Source organism: Lissotriton vulgaris, chromosome 8 (genome assembly GCF_964263255.1).
Source record: "Lissotriton vulgaris chromosome 8, aLisVul1.2, whole genome shotgun sequence".
NCBI classification, from domain to species: domain Eukaryota; kingdom Metazoa; phylum Chordata; class Amphibia; order Caudata; family Salamandridae; genus Lissotriton; species Lissotriton vulgaris.
Window position 1 is genome coordinate 814,672,266 of NC_141696.1, and position 16,526 is coordinate 814,688,791.

General features: G+C 43.7%; 1 protein-coding gene across 1 annotated transcript in view; it reads right to left on the reverse strand.

Annotated features, from left to right (window-relative positions):
- SLC9D1 (solute carrier family 9 member D1) overlaps positions 1–16,526 on the reverse strand; it is a 498,092-nt gene that overhangs the window by 202,852 nt on the left and 278,714 nt on the right. The window lies entirely within an intron of this gene.

The window sequence follows — 16,526 nt, forward strand, 5'->3', positions numbered from 1 at the left end:
GCTCTGCGAGAGTTAAGTAGGGACTTTCAAAAATGCTCCCAAAGGCTGCAGGCGGATCAGGTTCAGTGCATGTGCGCCGGGCGCGCGCACCATTTGTCACCCTGCAGCCTTTGGGAGCACTATCGCGGCCACTTTGATGTTCTCAGTGAGCCGCGTGGCCACTGAGAACATCAAAGCGGCCGCGAAAGTGCTCACCATTTGCCACCCCCTCCCTTATCTCACTTCCTGCTTGTTACAAATTAATCACGGTTTGTCACTGTGCTTGGAGTGCAGGACCACAGTAGTAGGCATGTTTTTCCTTCGCGGATTACTGCATTTACGACACAACCCATTCATTATCTGCTACATAATCTGTTTATCTTAATCCAAAAAAGTTGTTTCCAGCTCGAGAGGCCAAAAATTTAACTAAAAGCACGTACTGCCAATGCAGTGGCAGGCCCTTCGCATAGGTTGGCTGAGCACCATGCTTGTTTAATTTTATTTTCCGTTTGCTGTTCTTTTTCGGCCTGTTGCGCTTTAGCCTTTCATGTCCGGAATGCACGTAGGGTGGTTTTCATCTTCCACAGAGCGATGTTTTTGGCGCGTGGGCGTGCTTGGAACAAAAACCTACAACAGCTCTGTTCCCAGCGCCGCTTTGCACACTAATTGCTGGACTTGTAGACTTAGGCCTTCTGTACCTCAGCGCTGACCCCTGGTCTGAAGCTTTTCAAATTAAGGCGAGGTGCTAATTTCCTGCCCATGGCTGGCCAAAGACCTGCTCATTACTAATGTCATTCGAATCTGAGGAATGAGACTTTATTACCCATATCTCCCTTGTAGCTATTTAAAATACACAGAACTCACTCCATTTAGCTGCATAGAGACCAAGCAATTAATCTGTTTGACTAGGCACCAGACACATCACCGTCTGAAAATGCATATTTTCTCGCTATGGATAGAAAAGGCATTTTATATGTACTTGGAATTGAAGTAACACCCAGAACAATTCTGTTTTAATCTAAAGTATGCTATCCAACAGTCACAAAACTGTCACAACACCCAGTCCCAGTGGTTTCTGCTTTCAGGCCCATAGGTTTAACCTATGTGGCATCATAGAGTCTGAGGCTGAGTACAGGCCAAGACAGCTGGAATTAGCAGCAGTGGAGGCACAAATTATGCGCAGGTTTGGCTACATTATGTAGTTAGAAAAGGATTCCCGTTCATACAGCATAATACAGGCACATTCAGTGGCAGTATTACTTGTCTACCTTTTCAATTTAGTGCATATGAGTTCCTTCTCGGCAAAAGTATTCACCTCTGTAGAAGCATACTACATAAATACAGTAATAAACAATAGAAATGTCACCAGTTAACTTCTAAAAAAGCGCCTGCCGCTGACTAGCCCAGTGGGTTGTCTTTTTTACGTACCTTTTGATCCCGTTGAGCTAGAAACTATTTATTTGTTTTTTAACTCAACACTTACTTATACAGAAGATGTTGGAATATGTGACAAATGCGGTAAATTCACAATTATGCGGAAAACATTGGGACACAGAATCCCTTCATTTCTGTTGCACTGATTAAAGTGCACGGACAAGCGACCATTTTGTGATGGATATGTATCCCATTAGCTGGAAGTGGTTGGCATAGTATGCGCCAGTTTTCTAACAGCACCTTCATAAGGAGGTCTCTACTTGTATCATACTTTACCCAGTACTAGTGATTGCACTTAGCATGGTCGCTGATGAAAACTCCAGTAATGTTAACAAAAAGAAGTACAGTTGTATTGTTACACACAATCTGACATACAGAAGTTCACAATTTTGAATATGTGTGTGTTGAAATTTATAACCCCTTTCTAGCAGGAGGGTAAAGTCAGTGAATAACTAAGAACGACACTGATCTTTGCTTCTGACAGCGTCTGTTTGTCCTTCAGAATCAGCTTCCATGGATTCATGCCTTCACATCCGTCACCCTAACCTGCAAAATGGAACATGAACATTCATCTAGACCCCTGGTGCCGAAACAACTAACACCGGGACCAGCCCTGGCATACCGGTCGGCCTCCTCCTCGCGCTATTCTCACACTGCGTCAAGGACCCACGGTCGCTGAGCTGAGCTTCTAGGTGAGTGTAGGAGTACTTCTTGCAGTCCCTGCCCCTCTCTACTCACCTTTCACACATTGCTGCCTCCACTGCTCTTTCGCATGTCTTCACATAAGTGCTACATGACTTGTTCAATAAGCTCTTACTATCGGTAGCATTATATCACAGAAGCCTACCAGTCAAAGACTTGCAAGCTGGTAAACAGCAGCACGGGCCTTGGGGCAGCGCCTCGAGGTAGGTTTACATTACTACAAAGAACCCTAATGGGGTAATTTTTCAGTTGTTTGGAAATACTGTGGTAGATTGAGACAAAGACAGCAACAGAGACCTGCTATCGATAAGGAAACTAATATGGCCAGCCTGGGAAATGCGATGCAAGAACAACATGGTCAGAGTGGTCAAAGTGCTCGGAGAGTACAGAGCGAGTAGAGCGAGATTCCAAATCCTATAAGACGACCAGAGGCAAGAGGGACAAAATACAAGGATGAAAAGCTAAAAACTATGAGCAAAGAGAAGGAAAACGTTAAAGATCTAGATAAAGATCTAGATAAAGATTTGGAGAAACCTAAGGATCAAGATAAAGACAAAGACAAAGACAAAAATAAAGACAAAGAGGACATGGAAAGAGAAAAGGAAAAAGAAAAGGGCAAATACAGGAACAAGGCCAGCGACAAAGACAAAGAAAAAGACGAAGACAATGACATTGAAGGGGGCCTCGACAGCTACCAAGGGACGGAAAAAATAGAGCTTTTGGCAAAAAAAGCAGAGCGGCTACAGGCCATTAAAAACTTAAAATCTGCAGCAAAAACCAGCGGTCTGTCCAATGATGCTTAACCAAGGATTTTGAATATCTTTACCCCAATAATCAAGGAACACCACAACCAGATGGGACCAGTAGAGATGGTTGATAATCATCACAATTCATGTAACATTTCAAAAATTCCTGGTAGCCAGAGCCAGAGGAAGCAAATGACTTTAGCAATTAGAGAACCTTTGACCAACCTGACAACTGAAGCAAGTACCTTTCCAACTCAGGAATGTACTGAATGTACTGAATCTACCGCTCCTACAGCTCCTATCGCGTCTCTAACGGCTCCACAAATAAGCATGGATTTTATAAACACCGACTACCCACGTTGCTCAGGTTTATATCCAAACTCTGATCTAATCTCAGGTAGTGTAACTCAATTTCCAGATGGACTATCGGGCAGACTCGAATCAGAAATGGAGTCAGAGTTAGAGTCGGAGTCGGAAGTATATGAGACCGGGATGTCCACTTCAAGTGAACCAGAAAAAGTGAGATATGACCAGACAAACAACGATTCCTCTGATCACTCCGCTGCTCAAACTAGCCCCCAGGCCAAGGGTGAAAATACAAAAGACTCTACAAAGGATAATAGTGGAGGAAAAAAACAGGAAAAGAAGAAAAAAAAATGACAAAAGAACCTATTTGAAGAAGATACTACAGACCAAGGGAATAATACTGATTGGACGGATCAACGAAAATGGCATCCACCCCCAAAAGCCACTATATTGTCAGATTTGATCTCCGGTCTCAATCCCGATTCAGGGAGCGATATCATTAAAACTGTGCATAAAACATCTGGCAAAGAGGTAGGGCATATAGAACCTTCCCTGGAGGACATCTTTAATTCGATCAGGAACTTCCAAGAAGATGTGAAAAGGGACAACAAGAAACTCCAAGGAGCAATCAATAAAGTAGGCCAAACATGTCTAGAAATCTCGGATAGAATGGCTTTTGTCGAGATACGAACCGGAAATCTGGAAAAGGATGTCTCTGACCTCCAGAAACAAGGAAAAGAACATGAGGGAATCGTGAGAGTCTTGATGACGAAAGTTGAGGATCAGGAAAACAGGGCACGGAGGAATAATCTACGCCTCCTAGGAATCCCTGAGGGAGTGGAGGGGAATGACCCTAGGGGCTATATGTCATCCTTGTTCAAAGAATCATTCCCTGAATTAACAGATTGGGATAAAGAGGTTCAGCGGGCCCATCGGTTTCCACTTACGCTTAAAAAGAGCCCACAGTCACTAGAGAAATACCCTAGAGCAGTGGTTCCCAAACTTTTGACTCCTGAGGACTCCTATTGAGTCACTACTGGAAGCCGAGGACCCCCAAACAATTTGTACGATTTACATTTCAAACATTAAAACAGTAGTTTGAAAAAAGAAACACTTGTGCACACCAAACAAATACTCGAATCTCTAAAGATTTTAATATTGTATATAGAAAGAATTAGCAAAATCAAAAACTTTTAATGGAATGGTTAGTGCTGCATCTCGGCGACTATCTTTTCAATATTTGGTTCTATTTCTCAGAATGAAGCTCCTGCCAGGGCTAGACTTGAAACCCAATGCAGCCCTGGCAAATGTTGTCAGGTCAGTCCCAGTACTAATTGCAGTGAGTGAGCCTGGCCACTGCAAAGCAAACTTTGAGGGGCGCCCCCACCAAGAAAATTTGGGGAAAAATGGTGCATTCTGCAACACATTTGTCATTATATATTGAATTGTATTTGTTTTTAAAGAATAGTAAATGATGACCTCACTATGCACCAATAGAACAATCTTTTTGGGGCTCTTCTATGAATCCTCACTATCACCCTCCAACAGTGACCCTCTTCTCTCAATAGCCCCGCTGTCACATGTATGTCATTTGTTTTATAGCATCTCTCATACAAGTGTAGGTGTCAGAGGACTTTACATCACACGCATACAGTGACAGTAAATCGTACGTGTGTAAATCAGTGTATAGAAAATGTTTTGTTACATAATGCAAAGGGGATTTCAAGGTGTAGGATTCACATGTCATCCATACAGGTGAGCATTTTTCAGAGTGCTTGATCTGGAAAAGCACAAAATCTTGATTCAGAATGTAACATAGTGGTTAGTTTTGACTTTAATTACAACAGTTTAATTCTACCCAAACAAATCTTTTTGGCAATGTGAGAATTGTGAAATGCTGTGGAAAAAAGATAGCATGCTAACTTGTACCATGCAGTTTGCATGCTGCTGTTTGATGGTAGGTCATAGCTGAAGGTGCTGGATTATAATTGTAACTGATAGACTGAACAATAACAAAAGAATCTATGTGACAAAAGCAGTAACCCACTGAGCTATGCACATAAACGACAGTTTTTTTTATATGCATGGTACTCGTTCTTTGCAGCAGGCATAGAACTACCTGCACTACCTGTACTATCTGCACTACCTTAGATGAGTCAAACCTGCTACTGAACAAAACACGCATCTCTCCCCAGCAGGTACATTAATCACTGGAGTTATCTTGACACTTTAATTGTTGCCCAAAAACAACAGATTATTCAAGGAACTTTTAAAACTGCTGTTTGCGGACCCCCTGGGAATGTGTCACGGACCCCTGGGGTCCACGGACCACAGTTTGGGAAACACTGCCCTAGAGCAATGTTGGTCTATTTTGGGAACTTCCTTTTAAGAGAAAAATATTCGACCTTGCACGTCCAACTCGTAAAAGATCATTTAAAGGGTTTATGTTTTTTAGCAGACCGGACTTGCCCATGCAACGGTGGAAAGGAGATGGAGGTTGCGACAACTATTCACTCCATTCGAACAACTGGGTGCCACAGTATTTCTACAAAATCCGGCAAGACTAAAGATAATTTGGAATGGAACCACTAGAACTTTTGTCAGCGAAATTCAGGCCCGAAGTTATCTGGATGAGATAACGGAAATCAGCAAAGACAAACATAAATTCTAAAAAAAAAGGGGGGAAAAATGAACCATTAAACTCATACTGTTCCGACGTGCTGATAGTCACGATATGAAGGCTATTGATAGAAAGTAAAAGGTGGAGGGGGCACATTGGGAGCAATTAAAGGTGGTGCACAGGAAACACAATGGAAAACATTACTAAGACTACATTTTTCGCTCTATACGATCTAAGGATCAGGGGTCGGGAGGCGGAGACACCAGCTAACTACTGATCTTCAAGATGTCCGCAACCGGGTTCCTTGGGAACCAGGTAGCTTCACTAGATGGTGGAGGGAGGGGGGTGGGACACAAGGGCGGGAGGTGGGGGGAGTGGAGGAGTTTTAAGGGGAGTGGGGAGGGTGCGACCATACAGACAAAGAAAAAATAGCAACATCAAAAACAGGCAAATATATCTGGTTCGGCGATCAGGGGGGGGGAACCAAAAAAAGAACAAAACAACAAAAAAGAAAATACAGGACTAGGGGGGAAGAAAAGAGAGGGAAGAAATTGTAATGGCTAAACTTAAAATGTGTTCTTTAAACATCTGCGGGCTTAATGATTTCAAAAAAAGACAAAAAATAGCGCTCGGTTTGAAGTCGACCCGGGCCGAGATTATTTGTCTCCAAGAGACTCATGTGGAGGGATCCCAAAGACACCTTCTGAAAACTTTGGGATATAAACTAGTAGTCGCTACTACACAGGCAAGTAAAACTCGTGGGGTGGCAATTATGACACAAGGTAACCGAATTCGAGACATAAGATCAATAGCAGATTCAAAGGGTAGATGGGCGATTGCGGAATGCCAATATTCTACTTGGAAAACTATAACCATATGCTCAGTATATGCCAGTATAGTTGACGAGCCGGAAGTATTCCTATTCTTATGTAATGAACTGGCACATTGGCCGGGTCCCATGATTGTTTGTGGTGACCTTAATCTTAATCTTCCACAAAACGGGCTCTCCGAACAAAACTTTATATATAAAGGCAGGAAACCTAAAACCTGGAATGCGGTGAAAGAGCTCTGCCACACACATGGATTGGTAGACTGTTGGGGGATTAAGTATCCATCTAACCCTGGCTACACATTCTTTTACCACCCTCATCAAAAATTTACTAGAATAGACTATATATTGGCTTCACACACTTTTGTCTCCAACTGCTCCATAGAACGGTTTCCAAGAGTACTTTCAGATCACAATCCTCTTACTTTAAGAATAGATACTGAGGCAACACAGCCTGTTCAAAGCACCTGGACGTTCGAAAGGGCTCTTTTGATTAATAAAATGAAAGTACTGCAATTATATGGAAAAATGGATATCAGATTTCCCAAATTTTAATATGGGTAGTGCTCCTTTGATTATGGTCTGGGATTCACTAAAAGCAGGAATAAGAGGCGAAACACAAATATTCTCAATCCAAAGAAGCAAAAGATAAGTTAAATAAATTACAGGAAAATTTAATAAACAAGGAAGAAGATTTAGTTAGGGCTGTTAACGGGGGGATTAATACTGAGGCGGCAGCAAGAGAGGTTTCTATAGCCAAGAATCTCATATCCAACATTTTCACTAAAAAAGCGATATATAAAGCTTCAATGTGTAAGGAAAAAAATCTATGAAATGAGTGAACAGGTGGGCCACCAATTGGCAATCTGTGCAAGACAACAAAATTCGGAAAATATAATTAAAACTATTAGACATCCTATCCTTGGATTAACAAACGACCCGAAAGAAATCAGAGAAGCATTCAAGGGGTACTATTCAGATCTTTATTCAGAGACAGGGACCAACCAGGATAAAATTTTTGAATACTTAAATTTAGATCCAAGACCCCGCCTACCACAATTAGATCAAGACAATCTCTCTGAGGCCCCAGATTGGATTGAAATTCTCCTTTCAATAAATAGCTTGGCCTCAGGGAAGGCTGCAGGTCTAGATGGAATTGCGGTTGAATTTTATGCCAAATTTAGTAAAACATTGAAGGACATTCTAACTAAATTAATGATACATGTTTTTCAGGGTGGACGCCCTCCGGACTCTTGTGCCCGGGCAAAAATCATTGTTTTCGCCCAAAAAAATAAGGATCCTAGAGAATCCATATAGCCCAATTACATTAATAATAACGACTCGAAAATATATTCCAAAATATTAGCCAGTAGACTATCACCAATTATCCATAAAATTATATCTCCTAGGCAACATGGATTCGTTCCAGGGAGATCAACAAAAGACCATATCCAGAGGGTGATCACACTCTTGACATGCCAGAGGTAGCAGGAGACCCTATGGCTCTGGTATTACTAGATGCGGAAAAAGCATTTGATAGGGTCTCCTGGCAATATCTCTGGATTGCCATGTCAAAGAGCGGGATCGGGGATCACTTCATCAAAGCTGCACAGATGCTATATGTCACACCAGAAGCAAGGGTTATGATTAATGGGGACCTGTCGGAAACCATTAAAGTGACAAGAGGCACGAGGCAGGGGTGCCCTTGCTCTCCTCTACTGTTACGGCGATACCAAAACTTTGGCTTTTGCAGATGATATTGCAATTGTTACAGCCGATCCATTGTTGGCAGTCAAAGCGATGGAGGAAGAAGCAAAAAGATTTGGGGAAATATCAGGGTATAAACTGAACCAAACCAAAACGCAGATAATAATCAACAACAAGATTAATTACTCAGATGAAAGGGTAGTAGACAAGGCAGTATATCTTGGTGTGAACATTACAGCGGATCTAGATAACTTAGTGAGCCTAAATCTGAATCCTCTTTTAAAACAGACTGAAAAAAGTCTAGCTCATCTACACAACCTTCATCTTACTATTATTGGTAGATGCAATCTTATCAAAATGTTATTCTTTCCTACTTTTTTGTATTTTTTTCGCACGATCCGTTTAAACTTTGACACACAGATTTTTAAAACTATAGATAACATTTTTGCCAGCTTTATTTGGGGGTATGGAAGACCACGTAGAGCCCACAGGTTTATTACCTTACCGAGAGAAAGAGGTGGCCTGGCATTACCAAACTTCAAACTATATTGGTGGGCCACTATCCTTAAATTCTGTAGAGTGCTCTTAACCCCCAGGCAGGAAACTAACTCAGAGAGTCCGGTTCCAACACCACAGGAACTTATCCTCGGTGGAGAGGCAAGTAATCATTTGTGGAGGCTAACATACGATTGTCAATTTAAAAAAGTATGCTTCAAATCACTCAAAGGCATTTATTTAGCTTGGAATCAAGTTCGAAAACTTCTTGGGATTGGGAGACTCTCCCACTACACTACTCTTTGTGGGAATAGTAATCTCCCAGAGATATTCAAAGATTCCTGTATGAGGCGCTGGGTTAGATCAGGAATAGTACAAGCTGGTCTGCTGTATGATTCCGTGGGCTTCCGATCATTTGAATCCCTTAAAATCAAATTTGGACTTGAATCTCGTGATTTCTACAAATATCTACAAGTCAGAGAATATATTTTAAACAAGCATTTACAATGCAATGGTCTCGGCATTGTTAAAGTTAGATCTATAGGCATTGCTCATGACATTATTTTTATTTATGTTTTTGTTTTAAAACATAAATAAATGGCATTGTCATTTACAATGCCAATAGCTTAATTGCTCGCAAATGCGAGACCTATTGCATTTGCACCCACACAGAGCCACCCACACAAAGCCACCCACACACACAGAGCCACCCACAGTCACACACACACACACACAGAGCCACCCACAAACGCACAGAGCCACCCACACACGCACAGAGCCACCCACACACACACACACACAGAGCCACACACACACAGAGCCACCCACACACACACACACAGAGCCACCCACACACACACACAGAGCCACCCACACACACACACAGAGCCACCCACACACACACACAGAGCCACCCACACACACACACAGAGCCACACACACACACACACACAGCCACCCACACACACACACACAGCCACCCACACACACACAGCTGCCTAATTCAACAACTTAGAGGCAGGGCCAGGTTTATCGCCTGCACATTATTGCCTCAGTTTTAACTCAGCAATACACCTTCCAATGTCAGTAAATAAGAACCATTGAGTCGAGTGACAGTAACACTATACTACAACTGTTAATCATATATTATGAATTGTATGTGTTACTGCAGAACACGGAGACCTCAAATGCAACAACGGACGACGTAAACAATGTTGTTAAAAACTAAGTTATGGATAATTTACAAAGGAAAAGTATGTACCATTGTTTAGTGCTCTCTTGGAAATCAGACATCAAAGAAGCAGTCTTAGGATCCTGTGGCCACTAATCAATGACCTGAACCAATGATCTGTCACAGGACTACTACACACACTAAATAATGTAAACATTGACGAAAATATTGCATGCGCAAAATCTTTGGCAAATCAACAACAAGCACAACCAACGAGGGGGGGAGGGGGGGGGGGGTCAGTTCAGCAAGCACAACCAACGAGGGTGGGCGGGGGGGGGTCAACGGTGGGGGTCAGGACAGCAAGCACAACCAACGAGGGTGGGGGGGGGTCAGGACAGCAAGCACAACCAACGAGGGGGGGGGGTCAGGACAGCAAGCACAACCAACGAGGGTGGGGGGGGGGGGGGGTCAGGACAGCAAGCACAACCAACGAGGGTGGGGGGGGCACAGAGGCACAAAAACCGGATCGGGGGCAGGGGAGCACAGAGGCCTATCTATGTATGTATCTATGTATAGAACTGCAGGTCAGACCTTCTGTTACAGCAGCGCAAGCTTCCCTGACAAATCCATGCCCAGTGCCCATCATGTCCAGCGGAAGAACTGTCGGAGTTTAGACTCCCTGACCATTTGGTACTTGGCAACTCTGCTAAAATTGACAACTAGCTGTTTGAATGTCAATTCATTTTGTTCTCTTCGCATCCAGGTTCAGTTTCGATCTGGCGACCCTTAGGTGAAAGGTTCTGTGACCCTGAACAGATCTGCTGAGGACTGTTTTCGGACCAGGCTCTAAAACGTATTCAATGCCGGGGCTGGCTGAGTTACTGTTCAGCTGGTCAAAGCATTTTTTAACCGGAACGAAACCGCCGAAAGGCCATTGGGATTTCCAGTTCATCTGCTATAAATCCGTGGAAGGGACCTTCCACATTAAATATGACCGGGAACCCCAAAGAACGCTAAGCCGGAATGACACAAGCCTAGCTGTGGTGGTCGCCGTTCTGAGGAGTGGCTGCGGGAAATGGACGGCGGGTACACAGCTGAATCATTCTTTTCAAAATGTCGAGAGGAATCCCTTGATCGGGTCTTGCCCATCTCGTTTTAGTGAATCCCCCTCCCCCTCCGGTGCCCCCCCACCCCTGCATATTCTAGTCACACTCTCCCGTCTGTCTTCGCCCTCACTGCGACCCCAGCGCCTACTCTCACAATAGATCTCTAGTAGGCACATACCCTCGCCAGTCAACCTCGCTCACTTTAGTGAAACCACACTTATGATCACCGCAGTGCCTCACACTTGTGAATGCCGCTCACCTCCCATCCCCCAATCTGCACCAGGCATGCATCTCTGACGGGCCTCCCAGATCACTCTACCTCGCAGAGGCGCTATAATTCACTATTTCCCTACGAGGCGTCAAGGCGCTTCACCTGACACGCCTCCCCGCACTGCAACAAGATCTACTTTGAGTTTTAGTAACATTCCATGTTTTAAAGCGCAGAGTTTTACACTTATGGTTCTTATTATGACTAAATAAAGTTTAGTAATATGAGGTGCAGAGCTCCGGGCAGCTTCAGCCAATTCGAGGCTAACCCCAGTGCCTGATTGTGAAACACGGCGAGCGATGGTGCACCGCCCTCTGCAAACGTTCAAGGAGGAAAGACAGCATTTTCACCTTTCATGCCATGACATATTTGCATGAATGTCTGCCCCACCCAACATTAAGAATAAAGTGACGTTTGTCCGAGCTGCACTTTACTGTACCTCAGGTGTGCACACCCATCGCCTGGCAGCATTAGCGGGTCGGGTAGCTCAGCGGGTCCCATATGCACGATCACGGAGAACGAAGACTCAGCTTTACTTTTTTGGGAGATAAAAACAAACACTGGCAAGGCCAATGGGTTTGGTGCCGACCGATAACCGGGGCCGCTCTAGAACCACTGCTGAGCCCCCTCGTCGTTCCCGCGCTGCTCGAGGCGGCGGCTCCCTTCACTGGCTGTGGGGTGGCTCTCCCTTTACTCTGGGAGCCTCGCGGCTGGACTTCTATCTCTCCTCTCACTCCCCGGGGCTCTCCCACGCTCTTGGGAGCCCTTGGGGGGAGGGAGTTTGCGGCGGCAGTATCTCTCCAGACACGGCAGCTTCTAGAGGAGGCTGGGTGGGCTCCGGCCTCTACCTGTGGTCCCGCAGTCCCGCCCTCGGCCTGCCTGACTTCCGGTTCGGGCGCCGTGCGGCGGGGACAATCTCGGGCAAACTAGATAACGAAAAATGCTGTTTACCTGCTCACAAATCAGTAAATCCATCCCGGCAACAAAAAATCGCGCAGCACATCCCGGCAAAAGTCACGAAACAAATGACAAAAACATGCCTGAAAAAAAAAGAAGAAAAAAAAAAAAGTAAACGCCCAGAATGGCATGACGAAAAAAGGGCGGGGCTTAAAAAAAGACACAGAAACGCCCACGAATCGCATCAAGCCGGGGGAAAAGAGTAATTGACACACATCTCTTCCAATGGCTAGCCTCCATTTACGAAGCTAGCCAATGGAAGCGAGAGGCGGTTTAGAGCCCCACTGTTGAAGTCATAAAATCGTAGCCTCGACCTAAAAAAGGGGGGGGGGGGGGAGAGGCATTTCGGAAAATTCTGGCAATTGAAACGGCCCAAGCAGATAAGACTAAAATAGGTGAAATCTATAAAACATTAACGACAGGCCTTACTGACGATCTTGAGAAACACTTCCTTAACTGGGAAAATAAATTAGGAATTTCTGCAACCATAATTCATAAAACATTCGAAATGTCATCTTCCCTATTAAGGTCCACTAAACTTCAAGCCCAATTCGACAAGACCATTTTCCAACTATACTACACCCCTGAAAAAATATCTAAATGGTGTACAGGTAAAGGTACATTATGTCCACGATGCGCAATGCCCAAGGTGGACCTGATACATATGTTAGCCACATGCTAAACCCTGAACACCATCAGCCGAGAAATTTCTTTGTTCCTATCAGAGATCTTTAAAACTAGAATTGTGATCACGACAGCTGAAATAATACTTGGGATAGATAATGATCCTAGACCCGCTTCTATTCAGGGCCTTCTGTTTATTTCAATGGCCCTACTTAGAATTTACCTGACATCAACATGGTTAGATCCATATCCACCTTCATTTCATCAATGGCGGGCTCGATTATTAGCTTCATATAACGTGGAAATAGCAATATTCGGTAGGAAGGGGGGGGGTTTAGGGGAGGGAGGGGGTGGTGGTTTCATTGACAAAATTGTTCACTAAAGACCAGTAAAAAAAAAAAGGAAATACAGTGGTAGGTGAAATAAAAATGTATCTCCAAAGTTCTAAATTCTTACACTTCTGTCACCAGTAAACGACTGGCATCATGGAAAATCTATCTCCTTGCTCTTGTTTTTTTTGTTGCTAATCACAGGCGCTGTTTACATGCAAACTCTGTGCTTGGATTCACTTATTCACTTCACTAGAGCACACGCTGCATTCCCCCACGCACAGTGCTGCTGTTGACATAACTCACTAAGAACTAAGAGCCCCCCATCCCCTCCCTGCTACATTAAGGATCCCTGCCCATCCCTTTGTTGGCCTCGCTCTGCTTTTACTTCCGGTCTTTGCTTTTTTTTCTCACCTTCAAACAGACAGCAGGCGCCACAAAAGCGGCCGCTTTGATGTTCTAATTCTCACTTGCAACTGCCACAAATCCAAACTATTGACCAGTTTCTGCTTTAGCAATGGTCTTCTCCTCCTGTAAAAATCTGCCTATCAGGATTAGTCATTTGTGGCTGCAACGAGTCAAACTTTCATTTGACTGTGCAGCGCTTTGAAACAGAATCTAGCAAAGGCAATAATTTTGGGCTATGCAAAGTACTATTTATAGATTTTTGTATTTTATTTATTTCATATGCCACAACAGTAAAAAAGGGAAATAAAAAACATGCCACCACCCAAATGTGCAATCCGTGTGCATGTAAAGATTTTTTTTTTTATAATCATAACTTTAATAGAGAAGTTACTTTGCTTCCTAGTGGGCAGGTATAGAAACTCTTTAGTTTTGGCGCACCTCGTATGTGCTTCTGAGTGGCCCTCAGTGTGCTGTTTAGATCTCAATGTTATAGTTAAAACCAACTTGTGCCACATCACGTTAAATATATTCACCCCTACCACTGTAATTTACGCCATCCACGTCCCGCTGTTCCATGAGCTCTCGCTCAACCTTTGTGCTTCGGGGCCTGTTTGAAATATATAAAACTCCATATAAATATTAAACTTCTCTCCCTATCACCAACACACAATTCGTACCTGCCCGTAGAGGACCTTCCGTTTCAGGGCTAAATAATCGGTGACTCTCGTAGCACGCATTTTACTCAAGCGCCAAGAGGCCTTTCGAAATGCAGTGCTAATCATTCGGTACTTCTCAACATCATACGCTTACCATACAAGTGCCTACGGTGCATTGAGACTGCACTGCAAATAAATCACTACTTCTCACCAGCATCCTGTTCATGCAGGCACCTAGAGGCCATTCACAAGTGCTTACAGTACCATGAGCGAGACCTCTCACCAGCACCGTGTTCCACACAACACCACACACACACACACACACACACACACACACACACAACACAACCACACACACACACACACACCCACACACACACACACCCAACCACACCATCACACACACAACCACACACACACACAACCACACAAACACACATAACCACACAAACACACACAACCACACATACAACCACACACACAACCACACCGTCGGTGCACACTTTCACCAGACACAGACACCATAAGTCGTCAGTGCACGCTTTCACCAGGCACACACACACCACTAGCCGTCAGTGCACACTTCCACCAGGCACACACACCACCGGCCGTCAGTGCACAATTTCTACAGGCACACACACCACCAGCCATCAGTGCACACAACAATTGTTAACACATCTACAATTAAATATTGTAGCAATCGCAGTATGGCGTACTTTACTTTTAAACATATTCATCTAAAGAGCAGCATGCCACCATTGCTACAAATATAAATACACTTTTTTTGCCCTACAATTTATAGACTTTTGTTGCAATTGGTGTTGCAATATTTAGCAATGCCAGTAGCTCAAACTTAATTATTGCGAGACCTATTGCATTGCAAATGCTTGTTTCTAGTGCTGTCAAATACCAGGCTGCCCATAGCCAAGGCCCCCTGCTTTTGATTCCATCCTCGTTCCTCTTTCTTCCCCCACCCTACACTTCCTGGGTCTTTATCTCACTCATGCAATTTATTCTTCATCCGTGCTTTCTACCTTTGTTCCTGGTTTCTTACCTCTCTCTTCCTTCGACCTACTTTCTCCCTTTTCTGCATTTCTTTCTATCCCCAAGACAGGGGTCTGATGATGCAAAATGCATGTAGGCTCCTACATTTCAGAGTACTGGACCTCATTACCTGCAGCCACATGTGCAAATTAAGAATTGATTGTTTCACAGTGAAGTCTTGCAAAGGTTTAGAGCCATTAAACTCAGGAGTGAACATGCAGGGAACCTGCAAAAGCTTTTCCAGGATTTGTTGGGCGCTTTTCCAGGATTTGTTGGGCTAAAGAAAGAAAAATAAGCCCTTTTCATTAGCCTCTGCTTTTTCAGACCTGCCTGAAGTTTTTGAAGAGCCTGGAACAAAAACTTGATAGCTAGAGCACTGGATGAGTCTTCTATTATTGTCAGGTGCCGGAAGCACCGGATTCACAACATACAACACATGTGCTCTAGGGAAAGATAAAAAGCAGCAGCTTTGGTTGCGGACGTAGAGTGGTATCGTCATGTAAAGTGCTTCTTTTTTTCAACAACAATTTAAAGCTGCCTCGTTAATTATAAAGTCAGACATGTTTGATTTAAATGGAAAAAAAACTACATACATTTTCTTATTGGTACTCGAGGCCCTGTGACTGGTTCATAATATTCCTTTCCTGCGAACCTGCACATTTTGTAATACCTCCATAGTTTGGTGGTTTCGCACACCGTTTAAGCAAGAAGCCGAATCAGACATCGCAAAAAGCACTAAATGCTGGAGACTGACCACTAAACACTATTTCAGGACACAGGCAGAGGCGTAAATACTATCTTTTCCATGAGAGTTCCAAGTTAAGGCGGTTAATGAAACACTACAGAGAGATTCAGTGTATTTTCAAAGCCTGAAATGGAGAGTTACAGACAAAATAAGTGAAAATACGTTGCTGTTATTCTTTTTCATCATTATAATAATTAAACAGGATGTGAACAAACTTTTTATTCCACTTAATATTCACTAGGTTTACTATGTTTACTTCCCATTATGTGCTCTGAAACTCAGACAGTTCAAGATACTCCTGAAGCCACAGGCACACGTGGTTGTTCAGTAACTTTTATCTAATCTTTTCGTTGTCATTTTTCTTTGCAGCTAACACACTTGAGAACATATCTATGCTACA